Source organism: Sorex fumeus, unplaced genomic scaffold, assembly GCF_029834395.1.
Source record: "Sorex fumeus unplaced genomic scaffold, SorFum_2.1 ptg000003l, whole genome shotgun sequence".
Taxonomy (NCBI): Eukaryota; Metazoa; Chordata; class Mammalia; order Eulipotyphla; family Soricidae; genus Sorex; species Sorex fumeus.
In genome coordinates, this window is record NW_026606060.1 from 21,514,697 (window position 1) to 21,536,569 (window position 21,873).

At 36.8% G+C, this 21,873-nt stretch overlaps 1 pseudogene; it reads right to left on the minus strand.

Moving 5' to 3' along the window:
• Nucleotides 1-5,494: 5,494 nt before the first annotated feature.
• Nucleotides 5,495-16,810, minus strand: LOC130028528 (60S ribosomal protein L5-like; annotated as a pseudogene).
• Between the last annotated feature and the right edge of the window lie 5,063 nt (nucleotides 16,811-21,873).

Consider the following 21,873-nt stretch of genomic DNA (forward strand, 5'->3'; position numbering starts at 1 on the left):
TCGTGCTTGAACCATCAGGCCCTTGATGGATGAATTCGATTCCAGTATACGTGCATTGAAAGTACAGATAGTCATTTTTGTCTTTCTTCGTTGTAGCAGCCTAAGTCAGCCCTGAGATTTTATCAGTCTCTCCTTCCTTACCCTTCTTAACTCTGCCATATTGGTGGCTCTTTAAGGGTCAGGGGAATGAGACCCATTGTATTTACTGGTTTTGGTGTATGGAATACACCACGAATAGCTTGCCAGGCTCTGCCATGTGGGCAGAACACTCTCAGTAGCTTGCCAGGCTCTCTGAGAGAGATAGAGGCTTTTAGGGCGACCTCTAATCGTTCTTGCAGGTGTTCCCATGGTTCAAACCATATTTCAACGCAATCAAATATGGTGTGGTAATCTTGTATTAAGTGTTTTATGATGTGTCTCATATATATATACATATATACGTATATAAATTTAAATTATTCTCAGTAAGTTTAAATTATTGAAGATAGCTCTGAAGTCAATAGTCTGGAGAGTTTTGCCTGTTTTGCATAATGTATTTTTTAATTCAGTTCTAATACAAAGATCTTTAATCCATTTTTAATTCACTTTTGTGTCTGGTGTTAGATGGTATCACCATTTCATTTTGTTATGTGACAATTTTTATGTGACTAACCAGTTTTTCAAGTTTTTTTTTGAAAAGGGTTTCATTCATTCAATTATGTATGCCTATATAGCTCAAGATTTACTTCTGTACTCAATTCTATTCCATTTTCTGTTAATCTTTTTATTACAGTACCACACTATTTTTATTACTATAGCCTACTATGGGCTTACTATGGGCTGGAGCGATAGCACAGCAGGTAGGGTATTTGCCTTGCATGTAGCTGACCCAGGTTTGATTGCTCCGCCCCTTTTGGAGAGCCCTGGAAGCTACTGAGAGTATCCTGTCCGCACGGCAAAGTCTGGCAAGCTACCCATGACGTATTCAATATGCCAAAAGCAGTAACAATAAATCTCACAATTTGTTGTGAGACATTACTGGTGCCCACTCAAGCAAATCAATGAACAATGGGAGGACAGTGATACAGTGCTATGCTATTGCCCAAAGTGGAAAGAAAAACAAAGGTAACTTCTATTTATAATAAAATAATAGTCATTTTGTGGGAGAGGTGGAGTGATAGCACAATGGTAGGGCGTTTGTCTTGCGTGCAGCCAGCCCGGCCGAGCTGGGTTAGATTCCTCCACCCCTCTCGGAGATTGGCAAGCTACCGAGAGTATATTCAATATGCCAAACACAGTAACAACAAGTCTCAAAATGGAGATGTTATTGTGTCCCCTCGAGCAAATCGATGAACAATGGGAGAACAGTGTTTGTTTTTTTTTATAGTCATTTTTAAAAAAAGAAAAAAGATAAAGGGAGCTAAAAAACACTGCAAGATGGGTTAAACTGCAACTTTTTCTTTGTTCATCTCTTTTTTTGAATTAAGAAATACCTTATATTGATACATTGTTCTAGGGATGACAACACTAGAAACATAAGCAGGAAGTTAAGCACAGGTAACCACAGAGGCAGAGCAGCCTATTCTGGGAATTGGGCAGAGAAGAATAGGACACAAATCATAAAGCTGATCAGAACAGAAAAAGGACCCAAATGCACCCATTACCTAGGAGGGAAAGAAAGCTGGGCCTCCAAAACAATTCCTAAATTTATAAATATCTCTATTGGACCCCAAACAGAATGTATCCACCACAAAGATTCCCAGAAAAAGGGGCCCCTCACTGTCCGAGTTGTGCTCTCCTACCTTAGTGTGCTTAGTAGATCATGGTGAAGAAGTCTAATGAAAAACTTCTATCTTGTTCTCTTCTTTCTTGGTTTCACCATTGCTATGATTTCCAGAAAAACCCCTACATAAAGTGCTCTGTACCCCTGCTTGGGCCTGCCACTTAAGGTGATTGCCTAGTTGCAGTACATCTTCATATTAGATCAGTAAGTCTCTTGCTTTCTCACTTACAGATATTTTCTATGGAATTGATTGAGTGAATTCCATTAAAATAATTATAACCCAGAATATATATGTGTCTTTATGTTTGTTGCCAGTGGAATGCAAAGTAGTGCCTTAGAGTGGAAGTCTGTAGCAGGCTACCGCTCTCCTGCCTGGCATACTGCAATATTGCTGGTGAAGGGAATGCTAGGTAGAGTGCGGGATTGATGAGTCTGAGTCACAGGAGCTCCTGGCGCGATGTGATCAAAATCCTGCCACCTCACCAAAGCAGCTGTCAGCTGCACTTCAGTTGATTTGCTTATGAACAACCATATGAAGTTTCAGAGAGCCATGTTTCTCAGGCTGAGGTGAGATTATTTTCCTTGACAGAAAAGAGGAAGATTGTCCCAATGTCCACACAGAATTTCTAGGTTATTTAACGTGTATCAAAAATATTATCCATGGTGGTGGAAAATGGGCACTGGTGGAGGGATGGGTATCTGATCATTGTATAATTGAAACCAAAGCACAAAAAATTGTAAATCTACAACTTTAAAAAAAATAAAATAAAATAAAGGGAAAAAAAATAAAAAAAAATTGAATTTCAGATGACAAACAGTGATGTAAGATTACATTATGTATGAAATATGAAAGAGGACATAAAAGAAGACCTGAAAGGAAAAGAAATTGCATATTGAGAGTGTGGAATGTGTTCAGTTCCAGGAAGGAGTGCAAATGAAAGTGAAGAATGTATGCAAATTAGTGCGTGGATGAGAACCAAGTGGAATGAACTTGGGAAACCGATAGGACTTTTCCAAGCTGCTTTGGCTTGCAACACTCTGTGCATATAAAAATTCAGGTGATTTCCAGGGGGGTCATCTACATACAAAACCATATCAGACCTTCATTTCCATCTAACTAATTTTTCCTTTCTTGTGTGTCTATTTGTCTGAGGATATTCTCCTAATATCTACTCAAGGAGCTCAGGGCTGTTCCATGCAACTCTCAGCAAATTGGGATAGTGATTTTGTGCTAGGGTGCAAGGATATAGTACTGCTCAGACCCTATAGTGCAAGGGACCACCAGAACCACGCTAGCAGAGGTGCCCTCTTCAGAGAGGGTACGAGGTGATGCTTGGGGGAATCTGTGATGTAAGAAATAAAATCCAGAGCACCTTGCAAGTTTCCTAGCTCTGTACTATCTACCTGGACATTCCAGATAATTTCTAGACAGATAACAGTCTTAGAGTTTTAACTGGAGTTTTCAGTCTGGAGCTGGAGGAAGGATAACTCCCAAACATGTCTTAGTTTTCTGGCTTTCTGAAACTCACTACCAGAGGAATGAATCCCTACCTGATTAACTACTCATGCTCATATCCTTTCAGCAAAACTTTAAAAATTTAGCTACAAGAAAAATTGACAAATGCCCCTTTCATAAATTCAAAGTAGAGTTTGGTTACTGAAGCCACTAGTATTCTTTCCCTCTAACAAAAGAGATGCTAAGGACTGGGTACATAGTAGAGTGGGTAAGGCTCTTGGTTTGCATACCCTGAACTGTGTGATCCCTGGAGCCCCATATGATCCCTTGAGCTCCACCAAAAGTTATTCCCAGCACTGAACCAAATGTAAGCCTTAATCTTACAGGTGTGCAACCCTTACCCTCCAACCCCCACCTGCTAAAAATAGATGTGAATGTTAATAGAAATTGAGTCTTAAAAAGAATGAGATGTCAAAATTATTTTGCTGTAGTAAAATTATAAAATTCATTACATTTATGAGAGAGAGGAGGCAACAAACTAAGGGTTTAATTCCAAATAATGTGGTTCTGGAGGAAACAAACCTCTTCAAAGATGGATTAAAGAAGACAGAGATAACAAAATGGAGATAAATTCAATGATAATAATATGGAAGAAATAAGCCTTTTCTAATTCTTTGCATGCTCATGGAAGGAATGCAAATTAAAATACTGTTTATCGCAACTTGACATTATTTACAAAATTTCTCACTTTGCATATTTTTTTATCCAGATACACCCCAGTTATTTAGCATCCTCACTTCTAAGCAATGAAATTCAGGTCAACATTGGAAATAAATGTTTAGTAACAGGCTTGCTCATACATTCAACAGCCTGCTATGCACCATTAAAAAGAAGATGACAGTTCTATTTGAACCAATATAGAAAAAATTGCCATGCTGTATAGGGTCTTTTAAAGTCAAGACATAATAATAAGTACTCTATAGTACCTTTCTGGCTAAAAGCAATAAAAGTTAGACATGCATAAGTATGTGTGGATAACCTTAAACTATAAATTAGAGAGAGGAATATATCACAATCTGTTAATGGTAAATGTTTCTATTGGAAGATACTAGACTCTGTGGGAGTTATAGAGAAAGAAAGATTTAGTTTAATTCTATTTATTTCATTCATTTTGAATTTTTTATTGTATGAATATATTGCTTTTGTAAAAATAAACAAATAAAACAAGCCACACTTAAGAATCTCTAAAGCTGTGGAAAGCATTTAATGATGAAAAGGGTAAGCCAATTGTTGAAGTATGTTTGTGATTTAAATGTTTACACAAATATGTCTAAGATGTTTAATGTGAACTGAAAATAAAGTCATCTCAGGTTAATGGTTCTGAGCAATTTAGAAATACCAAGACAAGGTGATGGTATGTATTTCCTTAAGTGAAACATGATTTGTATGCTAAAGTATACAAATGTCTCATCTAAAAAGATATGAACACATATTTCATCCTTAATTTGATCTACAGCTTTAAAATATTAATAAACTGAACAAAAACAAGAATTTAGAAAATGTGATCTTCTCATTTACGTTACTACTGATGTAAGACACACTTTGGAATAGATAATATAGTAATTTGTTTTATATTTTACAATACAGTATATAAATGCGAGATACACATACTATACTTAAAATCCATTAACTCCACAATAATGTATAGGCAAAATTTTCTTACAAAGTAATAAGAAAAATCTTGATGTTAATATCTGTCCTTAATAGTGGCATCAACTATTTAATAATATATGTCACATTGATTATGTGACCATCTTAGCCTATTGAGCAGTGTTCATGCCTTACTGAGGATTGGAATTATAAGAAAATAAATCATCCTGATAATCTACACAAACATATATAGGTCGATTTTATAATTTTTGCTGAAAAATAAAACTGATATGCTGCTTCTTAAAGAAAAACTAAAAAAAATGCTTAATGGTTTTAAATCAGGAAAAGGAAAAGTAATTGATCACTTGCTGGAAAATGATGCATTCATCTCTGTAGCAGACAGAATTCTTTTTAAATATTGAGCCAAATGTTACTTATTAAAAAAGATGGCACTTATTTAGCAAGAAAAAAAGACATCGACAATTCCCATTTTATTACTTCAATCTTTTCTCCTACAGTTTCATTAACAAGAGCTTTACACAGAAATTGCTGCTTGGTCAATAGGTTTATCACTGTCTTTGCAAAAATATCTATAAAATATCATAGTTTGAATAGCTCTCAACAACCTAACCCTGAGCTCTGAGAAAACTTGCTTTCTTCTGGGCTACCCAATCTTTCTTCTCTGGTCAAGAGACATTTGGGGACGTTTCTCTCTCTTCTTTTTAACTTCTCTCTCAGGTTTATTTTAATAAACAGGGTTGCCCCTTATTACCACCTGAGCTTTCTTATTCATGTCCTCCGTCATGTCTGGAGTTATGTTGTTCTTTATGTATTGAGAAAAATGTTTCTTACAGGCATTTTCATCTTCTTCCAGTAGGTTACGCTTATAGTCAGCAACATTCTGTTCCATAGTGTGTTTCCCATGTACTAATCACTTAATCACTTAACTTCCCGTTAGTCGTCGATTTGCTCGAGCGGGCGCCAGTAACGTCTCCATTTGTCCCTGTCGCGTGCTAGTGTAGCCCAATGGCATCTCTTTGCTCCGGGAACATGGAGGGCCTCAAACCGATCGTTCATGATCTTGACAAAGAAGTCTGACCATCTGGTAGGTGGGCGGCCACGCGGTCTCTTGACATCCCATGGAATCCAATCAGTAACAGCTCTAGTCCAACGGTCGTCTTTAAATCTCATTACGTGACCAAAAATTGGTTACCGTGTGGATATGGTCGATGGTGCTGAATCCTTTGCGGAACCCTGCTTGCTCGCATGGTTGTCCTTCATCTAGTGTTCTGCCAATCCTATTCAGGATGACTCGAGTGAACAGCTTGTAGATGACAGACAATAGGCAGATCGGGCGATAGTTGCCAATGTCATGGATGTCTCCCTTCTTGAACAGTAGTACGGTCCTGCTGGTTTTCCATTGGGACGGAACCTTGCATTCAGACAGGTAGCGAACTACAGGTAGTAACTACAACTGGTCTCTCTCATTCCCATGTACTACTGCATTTAATTCCTTGGTTTCCAAGTCAGAAGCAGGTAATCTTTGCTACTATGAGGAATAGCTCCATCTGTAGCTCCTCTCAGGGTCTCAACATTGTATACAGTAGTAGTTCTGGCAACTCCTGCATCCAAATAGCAGGTGAAGGCACCAGGTTATTCATAACGCTTTCCACATTATACTCATCTCCGGTGACCCCCCATTTGACCTTGGTACATCTTATTTATGCCAGATGAGAAGCCTACGGACAGCTTTAGGCTAGTACAATATACTGCAGCCTAATTTGTCAGGCCAACCTTTACACCATAATTTGGAAGCTCATGAGCAAAGGCTGCTCAAACTATCCTATCTCCTTCTACATGAGCATAAGCAATCTGGTAAATGATGTCTCTGCTGATGACAAGGATTATCCTCTGTATTTTGGTGTGTTGTATTTATTTTTATCCTGATTTACCAATGTTTTTGAGTATCATAATCAGTTTTGCCCTCTTGCCATCTTCTAAATTTCACTAGGTATTTCTGAAGTACCCCTTATTCTTGACAACTTGAACAAACTTTATCCTGTGGAACAGAGACCAGAGCCCATGGCTTAACACAGACAGAATTTTTAAATTTTTAAAGGAAGCTTATATACCTTTAATATCTGCTTTTGTTTGTTTGGTTTTGCTCTTTGGCGATGCTCAAGGGTTAGTCCTGGCTCTGCCCTCAGGAATTGTTCCTAGCACTCGGGGACTATATGGGATGCCTAGGATAGATTCTCAGTCAAAACATGCAAGGAAAAAGCCATTCCCACTGGACTATTGCTCTGGCCTTAATATCATTTTTGATGTTTCCTAATATCACCTTTTACAAATATTTTAGTTTGTTCAATTGTTGACAAGAATTGTAAATACATTTTTTCTTGTGAAAATCTCCTGACTCTAAAAGTCTTTTTGAAAAAAATATTTTTGGTTTGCAACCTACCTGCTTCCTTTACTGGAATCACATCCTCCCAAGAATATTGAATGTTCGATGCAATTATTGTGAATATTTAACTCTTTTTTTGTATTTTCGACTCACAGAAAGATGATCAGGGATTACTCCTGTAGTGCTCATTGGACCATATGTGGTTCCACGATTAAACCTTGGTTGGCATGAAAGGCAAGATTCTTATTCCCACACTATCTCTTCAGCCCCTCTGATAATTTAGTGTTAAATATTTTATTACATAAACTGGAAATTTAGGGATTGAGAGACGGAGTTTTCACTAAGTATGGGACTTAGTCTTACTTAAGGACACCCAATAGACCTAAATTGAGTATTTTCAAGTTCAAATAGAACATACATAGCTCTCTAAATTAGCATTTCAGAATAAAACTATAATGAGTAAAAATCATTTTTTTACTCCCCAAGACTTAAACTAATACATTCTATTGTCATGGGGTGTCTAGATGTGCCTAAATTTTATCTCAAGGACCCAAAAGAGCTATTGAGAGTAAAACTGCCCAATAACCTTCACATTTTTTTATCCACCACTGTGAACATAGCAGGTGGTCTCATGAACACTTCACTGATCCTCAGGAAAAGCATCTGGATGCCAGATGCTATGGATGGTCAGTCAGAAAGCTTCAACAGCAGAAGGTGAGCCACCAAGCCAGATGGGCATCTTGACAATTAGAACCCATAAAATAAACTGGAAAGGGCCTCAAGAGCAAGTTCTTGAAAGAGTTTCAACATTTTCAAAAGTCAGAACACCACCTGGATGAGCTATCAAGACTTTGCCTTAACTCTCATTATAGTTTGTGTTTACTATGAATAACTTTTTTTTCATTTTATCTGATGTACAATTACTAGAGATTTCGGGAGTGGAGCATCTGACTATGAAAAATATATTCTATTTTATTGTATATTTCATCTGACTATGAAAAATATATTTTACTTTGTGTATTTTATTTACTTGACAAAGGTTTAGCATATATACATATAAAAATTATCTTTGGTTGTAGTTTGTAGTTTGTCTAAATGTCTCCCAATTCCATTGTATTACTCACCAAAAGTAAGCATAAAAGTTTTGATAGATACAAGAATGAAAGGGGTAGAACTACTGTCAAAGAAGAGTCTCAGATTTTCTTCATGCCTGTGCTCTCCCTTGAATGTCTATCTTGCTTGCTTGTCTCTATGTTTCTTTGTTTGCCTATTTCCACTTTGGAGAAGCTTGTATTCTATCATGAACACATGCTTCACTATCTCTAACCTTGCATTGTTCTAAATAATTTTCATTGAAAACTATTTGTTTTTAAAAAAAGATTTTCTTAATGCGTTGACTTTTTCAATTTAATGAAAATTATTTTACATTATTTCACCAAAGTATCAACTCAGCATCTTGAATGACACTGTGTCTCTTGTCTCAAATCTCCTCTAACTATTGAGGTCTCAAGATAGCAGGGCCACAAGATATTAACCATTCTTATGCATTTATATTTATAAACTTGTAGAGTTGGGGAGAGTTACGCTGGGCTACACTCTGCAGGGTTCAGGGCTTTTTTCCTTACTCTGGAGACCCTACGAAGTGCCCAGAATTGAACAGGATTAGCCATGACAAGTCAAGCACCATAACCCTTATAAAATCTCTCTGGCCCCATATCACAACTTTTTAATATTGCTATAAAAATGAAGACATTAAATTTCCATGACCAATTTTAATGATATGCAATAATTTCATTTAGCCACTTTAAATGGGCTGAACTGGGCAGGGTTTTAATTTAGTGATTTTAAATTGCCTTGTACACGGCCAACCCAGGTTCAATTTCTCCAACCTTCTTGGAGAGCCTGGCAAGCTAGCGATGGTATCCCGCCCACATGGCAGAGCCTAGCAAGCTCCCCATGGTGTATTCAATATGCCAAAAACAGTAACAACAAGTCTGACAATGGAGACATAACTGGTGCCCACTCGAGCAAATAGGTGAACAACGGAAGGACAGTGCTACAGTGCTATCCACTTTAATTTGAACAAAATAGCCCTAAAACATATGGTTACTTTGATTTATTTACCTGATTAATTAAAAACTTATATGGAAAAATATAAAAAGTCATTGACATTAAAAATATAAAACTATGCTTTCATATATAAAATAACTCTTATGTGCTAGACCTGTGAGAGAGTTTATGGGAAGCATTCCATTTTGTGCTTGAAAGAATTCTTTAAAAATATGTCAAAGATAAGAGTTAAAGCATATACATCATCCTAGGTTCAATTCCAAACAACAGATAGTGCACCGAGCAACTCTAGGGCAGTTCTGGACGCCTCTCAGCACAGCAGAAGTGACCCTGATAATCCCTGATATGGAATAGCTGGAGCAGCACCTCATCCTGTAATCCTCATATTGAGCTGCCAACTTATTTTGACAAGAATTTCCTTAGAAAGGGCCCCCAACCCCACACTCCTCAAGTATATCTGATAATAAGGGTGTCATCTAGCAACCAGTTTACAGCTATAGAGACTAAAACCTTACATTTTATAAATCTTTTTAATGTTGCATAATCAATAAGTGAAAGGGAAAACCATCAAATACAGGTTTAACTTTGTCATACAACTTTCCATTGCACAAGGAGATCCACAATCCAAATATTTAATTTCAAAATGAATTCACTGTGGTCAGTCTAGGACAGATGTTCATTTTAAGGTGCTAATGCAAGTAACTATTGCCACCTACCCCTACTTTCTGTCTACAGCAAAAATTTAGCCCAGCTATTGACTTTCAGTCTTAGTTTCAATGAGCCCATATGCCAATTTTATAATGAATATAAATTATGTAAGCACTACGGCTTAAACATAACTGGTTCAAAACATCTTAGTTCGCTCCTTAAATTAATGTCTATAGTGACAACAGATTTTAAGTTTTTATGTCATGACTTCATAAAAAAAAATGGCTATACTAGAAGTAATAGAGTTTTGTTATACACTTCCTGAATTTAGCAGTAGAAATTTTTATCATGTATCTGTAAAGTTATTGTTCTTGCTGCTATCTAATGCAAATTTACTATGAATGTAAATTATATTATGAATAGTTTCATTTCACAAAAAATTCTTATAAATAATAACTTAGACCATATAGGAAATAAGCTACAAGAGTATCTCGCCTGCATGGCAAAACCTGGCAAGCTACTCATGGCGTATTCGATATGTCAAAAACAGTAACAGCAAGTCTCACAATGAAGACATTACTGGTGCCCGCTCGAGCAAATCAATGAATATAATGGGAGGACAGTGCTAATCGTTCATTATTTCCACTTTACTTTTTATAAACAGCAACCATTAGCAATATTCCATATTTTCTATGTGAAAATAAAAAATGACAAAATACTGATTAAGGAGAGTTCAGAAAGGTATGGTTCCTAAGTTTTATTTTGAAATGAAGGAAATTGAGCTTTGAAAGGGCTGAGTGGTCTGTTCAAGTGTCTGCAACCCAGAACTTAGTATCTCTTCTGACATTTTCCACTGGAATTTTGTTTCAATATCAGAGCTATCTGGAAATTCTGAAAGAAGGTCATGGTACACTTTGTGAAAGTTTAATACCTGTTGCCCTATCATTTTAAAGAAGTTATAATAATTGCTTTAATAATGAAAGTTTAAGGTCTTCCTGGCTTCTGATTATCTGTTGACATCTGAAGTAACATTTTCTGTGATAGCAACTAAAACATGTCTTTGGTTGTTTTCTTATTTTCAGTCCTTGAAATCACTTATCAGGTCAAAAAAAATCTATCCATCGACTATTGTGAAGTAAAAGGACACGCATGTGCTCTCATTGGCAAGGGGAAGGTGCAAGTCAAAGCACATATTTCCACCTCTAAAAAGTACACTCTATGGGGCAGAAAAATAATTGGAAAATAATTGTAATAGTCCTATGGAACTATGCTATGTGAAGTTCAAAATTTTTTACAATAATAGCTCAAGAAATATTACGGAAAAAATAATTTAACTATGATGCTAAAGTACAGCCACCCAATAGCGCTTTTCCTTTGCTATTATAGTCTCTTCCTTTTCTATAATTTCCTCTGCAAATAATTGAGGAGTCTGAAGTGCTCTTTCCTGAATTTCTGAGTAAATAATTCAATACATACACTTTTTAGAGATTCTATCTTTAGTATCAGGGTGTTAACTTGTATCAACAATAAATTAAACTTATTTAACAACATAAAGGTGATTGAATATAGGATTTACTTTGATGACTATAATGGTTTTATATACCCATTTGAATGAATTATTTTATAGGTTCCCAGTCTAGTTTACAGGTTACTAAGTTAAAAACCTGTAATGTTAATGTTTTGCCTGCAAATTCATCAGAGACGCTGAACCACAATTCCCAGATAAGCCTTTTCTCAATTTTTGTGTCACAGAATCTTTAAGCTTCAGGGTAAGGGAATATTTATTGTTTCAAATTTTGAAATTTAGAGCCAACAATATTGGTCAGTTATGGAACACATTATTTACATGTGTATCACACACACACACACACTCACACTAAACAAACTGCTCAACTTACTGGTAAAAATAATTTTAATGGATAATTCTTATATAGTTTAATAGATACACCTAATTAATATAGTAGCCAATTTGAGCATCGAAAGTATTTTAAGGACTGAATTGTATCTTGCTCAATAGACTTGAACCTTGAACAACGCAAGTATCAGGGGCACAAATATCCTTTCACTTTCACCCAGTCACAGTAGAATATATACATTAAACTTAGGGTTGGCTTTCCATATATGAAGATACTGCTCACAGTTTCAACCAATCTAACCATAGCCAACATTGGCTGAATCTTTAAATATGAAGTTTAGGAAAGGAAAAACCTCATGTATAAGCAAGTTCATGTAGTTCAAACTGTGTTGATCAAGAACAATGAAGTCACTGCAACGTGAATGATTTTAGAGAGGGGCCTTTTGCGAAAGTAATTAACATTTAAGGAAATAAAAATCAAGGAGCAGAGTCCTAATCTGAGGAGTCTTGTACCTAATTTAAAGAAATGTCAGATCTCTTTTTCTCTGTCTCTTTTTGCCTTTGTCACCCTGATGCTCTCTCGCTTCATCTCTCTCTGTCTCTGTTCCGTCTCTCTATCTCTGTCTCTCTGCCTCTGTATCTGTCTCTGTCTCTGTGTCTCTGTCTCTGTGTCTCTGTCTCTGTCTCTCTGTCTCTCTGTCTCTCTGTCTCTCTCTCTCTCTCTCTCTCTCTCTCTTGCTGTTTCCATGTACAGAAGAAAGACCATATGTTCCTGCAGGAAATGGCTCTTGAGCCTGAATGTCTAACCTCCAGAAAAAGAACATTAATATCTGTTAGATAGTTTATGTAGCCTAGTCTGTGGTTGGCAACAAAGACTAATATAGATCCATCCTATAGCCCTTTAGAGTAATTTATAGCCAAGTTTACTGATCCATTTTGTTTCAAATGCCAGTAGAACTAAAGTTACCTTATGCATGTAAAATTTTTGTTCCTCACACACATTTTAACTGCTTAGCATTATGTCCACAGTTTTACCAGTTTTTATATACGATCTAATGTCGCAAATCTGTAGAAAGAGAGAAAATTAAGAAAAAGGAGAAAATAATCATACAGTCAAGCTTGCCTTTGTGTACGGGGATCCATGATCCTGTTAAACCTTAATGTGCCTAATTAGAGTTTGAGTTCCTCAGGGCATATACTGTGCCTTACTTATTTTGTAATAAATTTTAGTAAAGAATCCACATTACACAGGGCATATTAATTTTATTTGTCTAAAATAGAATACTGTTCTTATAAAAGAAAATATTATTTTTATAGCACAGTGGACCTAAAGGATGAAAATACTTATTTAAGTAAGTCAGGTGCATATTAACAAATACCATAGTTTTCAATAATACATAGTAAATAGAAAAACCCAAGATATAGACTAAATAAAACAAAATAGACTTTTAAAAACAGCCTTTTATTTTAAAATCTCAAACTTTCGTTTTTAACAAATATGTACAGTTTCTTATGTACTATTTAATCTTTGGTATTCATATATATAGGCATAAACTATCTAACACTCTCCACAGGCATGAAGGTACCGGCAGAGGAACAAAGAGGCATGCGGGTTCCGGGGCTAAGATCTCCAAGCCTTCTCAGATCGGGGCTAAGCATCCTCCACCCAGATCCTCCATATTCCAGTAGGCAGGGGTCACACCCACCAACTGACGCCCTGGCGCCGTGTAATCCCATCAACGGCCGTGACCCAGAGACTACAAAACCCAGCTCACGGAAGAGAACAGTGCAGTCTCCTGCCCCCGCGCCTGGCTGTCCTCACTGGACCCCCTTGGATGGGGCCGGGTTGAGTTTCCCTCCCCACCCTGACCAGAGCTCCAGCAGTTGAAGACCTCCAGAACCAGCCACGACCATGCTGAGACCACTCTCAACACACATGAAGGTACTGGCAGAGGAACAAAGGCATGCGGGTGCCGGGGCTGAGATCTCCAAGCCTGCTCAGATCGGGGCTGAGCATCCTCCATCCAGATCCTCCATCTCCCAGTAGACAGGGGTCACACCCACCAACTGACCCAAGAGCCATGTAATCCCATCAATGGCCAAAACCCAGAGACTATAAAACCCAGCTCCCAGAAGCGCGGCTGCATTTGCAGCTGCGTGACATCTTATTATCTCATTCTTACTTTGGACAACCTGGAAGGCTATCGAATGTAACCTGCCCACATGGCAGAGTCTGGCAAACTCCCCTTGGCATACCAATATGCCAAATACCAGTAAAAATGATGGGTCTCATTCTCCTAACCCTGAAAGAGCCTTGAATGATGGCACTTTAAAATCTCAGGGCTAGGACGAAGAGATGTTACTGGGACCTGCTCGAGGTAATCGACGAACAACAGGCTGATCGTGATAGTGATTCATATATATTTACCATATGTTAAAATTCACTAATTTAGTTAGTTATGAATTTCATTAAATAATTTTAAACTAAACAGCATTTGACTAGATATGGGAATATTCAGATTTTTACAAGATTAGGTATTCAAGATCTCCATCCTGCTTAAAGTCTTTCAAAAGATTATCATTGCACTTAAGATGTTTCCCAGTTTCCCAGTTTCCCAATTTCAAACAGCTCTAATTATAATTCAATTTAAAGTCATATCTGTCTTTTTATTTTCCTTAGCCAAATCAACTTGTATCCTGAGCTGATCCTTCCTCCTCATGTTTCATTTTCTTCTGTCATTATGTCCAAGAAGAAATATCTTTTCTAAAATGCTATATAGAGTCCACAACTTCAGTTACTTCTACTCTTTTATATAACCCTGGTCTCATACTGTTCATGGGCTTATTACTATTAAATACCTCATTATTTATTCATTACTTTGCTGAAGCTCAGAGCTGTTGTGTGTACTGTTTTATCTTGAGAGCTCAAAGCAATAGGTTCATAGCTACTCTGCTCAGTAGTTATTTATTTATTACATGGATAAATGTTCCTGGATTATAGAGAAGAAAGGACTTTGGATAATTTTGAATTTTATTATGCATCAATCAATGCTTAGAAAATGATGCCTTTTAAGGCAATAGAAGAGTGAAAGGAGGAAAAGTCTTGGGTGAATAAGAAATTAAGAATTTTTTTGTTGGCTCATTCTATTTTATATTGTAATTGGAAGATTAAAGAAAGGAAACAATATGGCTAGTCAAGCATTAACTTAATACATTGTTTACATATTTGAATATCAGTGATAAGCACAAGAAAATTATTATAAATGCAAACTTCAAAACCTTATTGTGCTATTAATCATAGTATCAATAATTATAACAGCTAATGTAAAAGATATGTGCATTAATTAGTGGCCCAGACACTATTCTTTTAGATTAGTTCATCCAATTTTCATAGTTTCAATGTAAATATATATTATTTATCTCAGTTTACCATGTAAGAAATCGAGTGACAAAGAATCTACATGAAGTTTCTAACTGCATATTAAATAATAATTGGCTGTGGAACTTAGATTTCATTCCCAACATTTTAAACCACCATAGTAAATAAAGTAAATAAAGGGCTGGAGTAAATAAAGGGCTGGAGCGATAGCACAACAGTAGGGCGTTTGCCTTGCATGTGGCTGGCTTGGCTGACCCGGGTTCAATTCCTCCGCCCCTCTTGGAGAGTCCATCAAGCTACTGAGAGTATCTCTCCTGCCTGGCAAAGCCTAGCAAGCTCCCCATGATGCATTCGATATGCCAAACACAGTAACAACAAGTCTCACAATGGAGACGTTACTGGCCCACTTGAGCAAATCGGTGAACAATGGGAAGACAGTGCTACAGTGCTGTGCTATAGTAAATAAAAAGAGGTAAGTTCAATGTGACTCTGCTATTATTCCACTCTTAGAGAAGGAAATAGTAGAAGACAATCAAGGAGAAAATAGTGGAACACAATTAAGAACAGAAAAAATGCTAAAAAGGAAAATTAGAAATAAAATTATACAGCATGTCATTATTTGGAAGAAATATTTCTTTTTAGAATTATTTTATAGTAAAGATATCAGTTCTGTCATGTATTTTTAAGATCTATAAAATAGAAGAATTGGGAAATCTCCACTGGATTTTCAAAACAGGTATGTGAAACTTCACGAATATAAAAATGATCACTATTCTTTTTGTATTGCAAATATAAAAACGTAGAATAAGAAGAGAAATTGTAGAAATAAAAAATAAGAAAATAAAAATTTAAAAAAATTGAAAATCAAAGATTTCCTCAGGGGGGATATGGTGCTGCCAGCAGGTCAACCTATACCTGCAGGGTGAGTGCATCAGCAGCCTCATGGTGTCTTCAGGCTTCCTGATACCCCCAAATTACTACTGTGCCTATGGCCAGACCCCAACAACTTGGGATCAAGTTTACCAAGAAATTAAATGGCCCAAGGTTAGAAATGTGGGAGCCGCACCCACAAACCACCCCCGGCTCAGCTATATAAGCTCATTTATTGGCCTTATTTCAGAGACCAATAGATAAATTTCAAAAGAGATCAAAAGCCACAGTTAATCTTGGAGCCGCACATGTGTCCCTTTGGGCACAGAATGGGGTAAATTGAGGGGGGTGGGTTGGCCTGGGGGCCCACCCAAACAGCCCCAGCAGTCGCTTGTTTCTACAATCCAAATTTGTGCCATATCACTAGCCTGACTCTACTGTCGCAGGATGGACCTCACCAAGATATAATCTGCTGAAAATTTTGTAATGTGGATCTTAGCACCAACAGCCCTGGCCCAGAGACACAGCAGTGAGTCCTAGAAGACGTCACAGTGCCGGAGATCTCTCCAGGCCCCATGCCAGGCCAATTTCACCGGGGCACCCCAAAGGGAGCAGGTGTAGTCTCCCCGCCTATTCCCGATGGAATCCTGGTGACCAAGAGCTTCCACAAGCAAGGCCCAGTTATGTGGATCCAGGACTGAATCTCCAGACAACATGGTGGCAGAGTACCTGGGATGTTCCTCCTCGGGTCCTCGCCTGCCCAGCGACTGGCTATCGTGCCCACAATTTGCCTCTGAGTTCCCCCTTAGTGCACCAACAGCCCTGGCTCAGAAACTCCCACTTGAATCCCAAAATGTATTAGTGCCATACAGAGATGTCTATGGAACCAAATCATTTACCATCTAGAAATTTACATTTACAATCGCGGTCATGCAAGCTCTTGTGATGCTCAAAATGAGCAATGGAAAATAAATGATCTAGCATCTGCCCCTGGCAGGTAGGCTTGAATGGTGGTGGGAAATTTTGAGCAAAACATAATGCTCAAAATTAGAGATAGTGTTGGGGAAATTGTCTGCCATAGAGGCATGGTAAGGACTGGGATGTGGGTGATGGAAAATGTGTACTGGTGGAGGGATGGGTGTTCCATCATTGTATGGCTGAATCTCAAACATGAAAGCTTTGTAATTCTATCTCATGGTGATACAATAAAAAAAAAAAGTAATGTGGACTCCATGCCCAATTCAGTCAGTTTAATGAATGACTGAACAAATAGCAGTACTCCTACATTATTAAAAAAAAGATTCCCTTGCATATTTCACATTCTTTTGTCTATAGTATATGAGATAAATTAAGTGGGTTAAGAAAATTTATGAAAAAAATTATAAAATTTTATTCTGTAAAATTGTATAGCATTTTATAGTAAAATTTTATAACATTTTTTATTACAATTCTAGCAAGTATCTGAATAAAGACTCTACCACAAGTTTTCAAAATCACCCTTAACCTTCTCTGTAGCCACTCAATTTTCGCATTCCAACACATACTAGCATCTAAATAAAAAAGTATTTAATTGCCAAAGAATTGACTTAAAAGACTAAAAAATAAAACAAAAATACAAAAGTACAAATTGTGACTCTTATTCAAATTCTTATTTCCAATGATGGCAAATTTCAGCTGTTAGATATTAATAAGAGTTGTAGTACAAAAATTATAAAAACGTGATGATTTCTAACCTGATCAGAGAATATTCAAAATAAGCCTTTTAAGCTACTGCTTTTTGTTTTTTGTTTTCCTAGGACACTGAAATATTGTCATCACTTACTAAAATCAAAGATGTCAAAAGGAAATAAAGTAGTTATTGAAGAAAAAAAGACATTCTTATCTAGCCAGCATTTGTGACTGGACCCTACAATCTTTTGAAATCTCTTTTGAAAGTCAAAAAGAGAGAGAGATGTTCATCATTATCAAACCACATGACAGAGTGAAAAGAGGTCTGGCAAAAGGGTATAGAAAGTGTTGAAAGAAAAATAGTGTTGAAAGAAAAAGGCAATTTATAAATCCAATTACATCACTGTTGCATCTGACAATGTCAAATCATCTACCTTCCAAACCTTCACATATATAGAAATATCAACTACATTTGTGGACACTGTTTCTAGATAAAAGTCATGAACTTGTCCCAGAAATTAAATTTTAAAATATTTTGTTATGGATGATATCTGAGGTACTTATGCTAAGAAAAAAAAATGAGGATGTGGAAACTAGGACATGAAAGACAGAGACAATTACCAAATATTTTCAAGCATGTGGAACCAAAAATTATACAAGCATTTAAAATGAATGAATAAATAAATAAATAAAACTGCAACAGCAAAATTTCTGGATTCAGTGAAAATTATGATAGTTACTGGAAAGAAAGGAAAAGGGTTAGATAGAGAGGAGAGAGGGTCTTTTGGAGCAGTGAAATGACACTGGAACCTTAATCGTGCATATAAGTGATGATTCCTGTACACATAAAGAGATGCAAGCTATAGTCATAATATTCCCTGTAGCACTGCAGCACTTTCCTCCCATTGTTCATTGATTTCCTTTAGTGGGCACCAGTAATGTCTCCATTGTGAGACTTGTTGTTACTTTTTTGGCATATCAGATACGCCATGGGTAGTTTGCCAGGATCTGCCATGTGGGCAGGATACTCTTGGTAGCTTGCCGGGCTCTCCAAGAGGGACAGAGGAATTGAACCTGGGTCAGCCACGTGCAAGGCAATGCCCTACCTGCTGTGCTATTGCTTCAGCTCAATATTCCCTAATATTCCCTAATTAAATTTTTAAAAAATTAATAAATTTTAAAAATAAATATACATGAGTAGTTACATAAATAAACATATTTTGTTGACATTTAGTGTCTAAAGTTTTATACAGGATTGGAATATGTTTTGTATACATGGTGACATGCAAAGTAGGAATTAGTTTCCTTATTTAGAAATATCTAACAAATCAAGAATCAAATAGAACTGGAAGAACTGGGCTAAGCAAAATGCATTATTCAGTACTTCAATTCTGCATGCTAAGCCTAAAACGAACTTGAAAATAAAATTTAGTTAACATTGTCTTAGAGCAAACCAGGAATTGTAATATGGATAGTGATTTTTTGCAACCCCAAGGCAGATTGGCGCTTAAAATCTGTTACCAGTACTTATGCTGGTTGTATTGATGTCACTGCCACCTGCATATGTCTGTTTATGCCATTGTGCCCATCTACCATGTGTCTGCCCTGTACTTTGGAATAAATTGCTTTATTTCCTGGAGCAACTATTACATAGCAAATGATTGCTCAATATATCACTAAGGCCCAAAGAAATAAGATGCATATAACTCAAAGCCATCTGCTACTCCAAATGCTGTTCATTGAACAAATAAGTATTGATTTAATCTGTGGACATTTATAAGCTGATCAGTGAAAGCAAGCAAGGATAAACAAAAGAGTTAAATTGTATCACATTGATATGGATTATTTATTAATTATTCCAAACTCAGAAACATTTGAGGCCATATCTTAATTGTTGCTTTATGCCCAAATCAATAAATAATGGTTGTAGGAAATATATCTTCTATGTATTTGTATAAATCTTATCTATGGATATACTATAAAAGCAACAAGACCCATAATATGCTGAGGGCATAAGATATAGTAAGAACTGAAGTATTACTTAGTAGTATCTTCAAAGTGACATTATGACAGTACATAATTATCACTGATTTCATTTTAAAGATAAGACTTTTAATTGAATAGAGTAATATATCCACAAAACACATGTATTAGTGACTAGGAAATAACAGTAGCTAAATAAGTTATCATTAAGCACAGGGTTTATGCTCAGGGTTTCAACTATTATTCTTTGATAAAACCATGTGTTAGGACCCGGAAGATAGTTCAAAGTTCTGGGACACAGGTTGGTCATGTTCTAGGTCCCAGATCTGATCCCCAGTATACCATTTTCCCATAAAGGAGGGAGTACGCTCCCTCCCACCAGCAGCAATAAGGCCAGGTATAGCCCTGGTCTTCCCTAAGCACTGCAGGCCTTAGAAGATCCATATTACCAGACGAGCACTAAAGTCATCCACCTGTCAGACCCACAAAGAGATTTTTGTGATTAGTTTAAATAAAGAGAGAGAGAAAGAGAGAGAGAGAGAGAGAGAGAGAGAGAGAGAGAGAGAGAGAGAGAGAGAAAGCGAGAGATATGAAGCACTCCTGCTTCTCAATGTAAGTCTTAAATTTTCTGATCATTCTCTCTCTCCACTTCTCTTACTCACTCAAAAGAAAATAATTTCTGAATAGTGGAGTCACAGAATAGAAGGATCTTAAGTCATCCATAAACTTAAATCATCTCTTAAAAAATATTCCCAGAGGATTCATGAAATTCACAAATGACTATGATTTGAATAAAAAGGTATATTAAAAGCACTTGATATCAGGGAGGCTTGTTGTGACAGCTAACTAGTGACTCATGCACTATATATGCATATATATGTATATACATATGCATTACTCAAATCTTGCTTATTGAGCAATGAAAAGTCCTCAGTGTTATACCGGGGAAAGATATCAGACTTATGCAAAACAAGGTTTAAGATGAAAGGTACAAGAGTCACTTTCTTCGAGAATCTACAGTGATAATACATTGTTGTTTTATTTTTCCCCAACGGAAAACTCTCAGAAACTATATTTACTGTTGTTTCTCTCTTATCATAAGTATACACATCTCTCTCTCTCTCTCTCTCTCTCTCTCTCTCTCTCTCTCTCTCTCTCTCTGTACGTCCCTCCCATTCAGAGAGAGGGGAAAGTGGGGAAAGGGGAGGAAGGGAAAGTGCTGTTCATTCCTGAGCAATGCTTTTTTAATGGTTAGGGAATAGAATGATAACATTTATGGTTGACAGGTTCCTGACACAGAAAGAGTATATGTCAAGAATTCAACCACCCAGAAATTACAACATGATTACACCTCCATTTTGTAATACAAAAGAACAGAGAAAAATAAGACCATTAGGTGAGCTTTATCCACTCCACATGAATATTAAAATCTGAGTCATAATGCAGGAAAGTTCTTTGAGTGAGCTAGAGGGTCTTCGACTGATCTTTATCTCAACCTCAAGGTAAGTTCATGACCAACTTGTTTATGAGTCAGTCCAATCAAGAGTGAGCCTGTGCAAAACTTCAGTAAAGCAGACAGAAATAAAAAGTGAATGAACAAAGCATAACAAAATAATATGCTGTGATACCATGAGTACAGCAATCCTCTGTAATAAACTTACAAATTCCTCAGACTGCAGCATCATCCTATAGATTAAAAATATTAACAGATAAAATCAAATGAAGGGAGGGTTTAGGTTACACCTGGTTGTGTTCAGGTTTTGTTTCTTGATTTGTGCTTAAGGATCACTCTTTTTTTTTCCTTTTTGTGTCACACCTGGCAATACACAGGGGTTACTCCTGGCTCTGCACTCAGGAATTACTCCTGACAGTGCTCGGGGGACCATATGGGATGCTAGGAGCCGAACCAAGGTTGCATGCAAGGTAAACGCCCTACCCACAGAACTATCACTCCAGCCCCTGAAGGATCACTTTTATGGGTACTTGGGACACCAATGATCAAACCAAGATCAGTGACTTACTTAAATGTGTACTATTTCTCTGTTCCAAATGTGTACTATATCTCTGTTCCAAGGTACTTAAGGTAGAACTATCAAAAATCATTGGTTTTTGTTAAAAAAATGCTCAG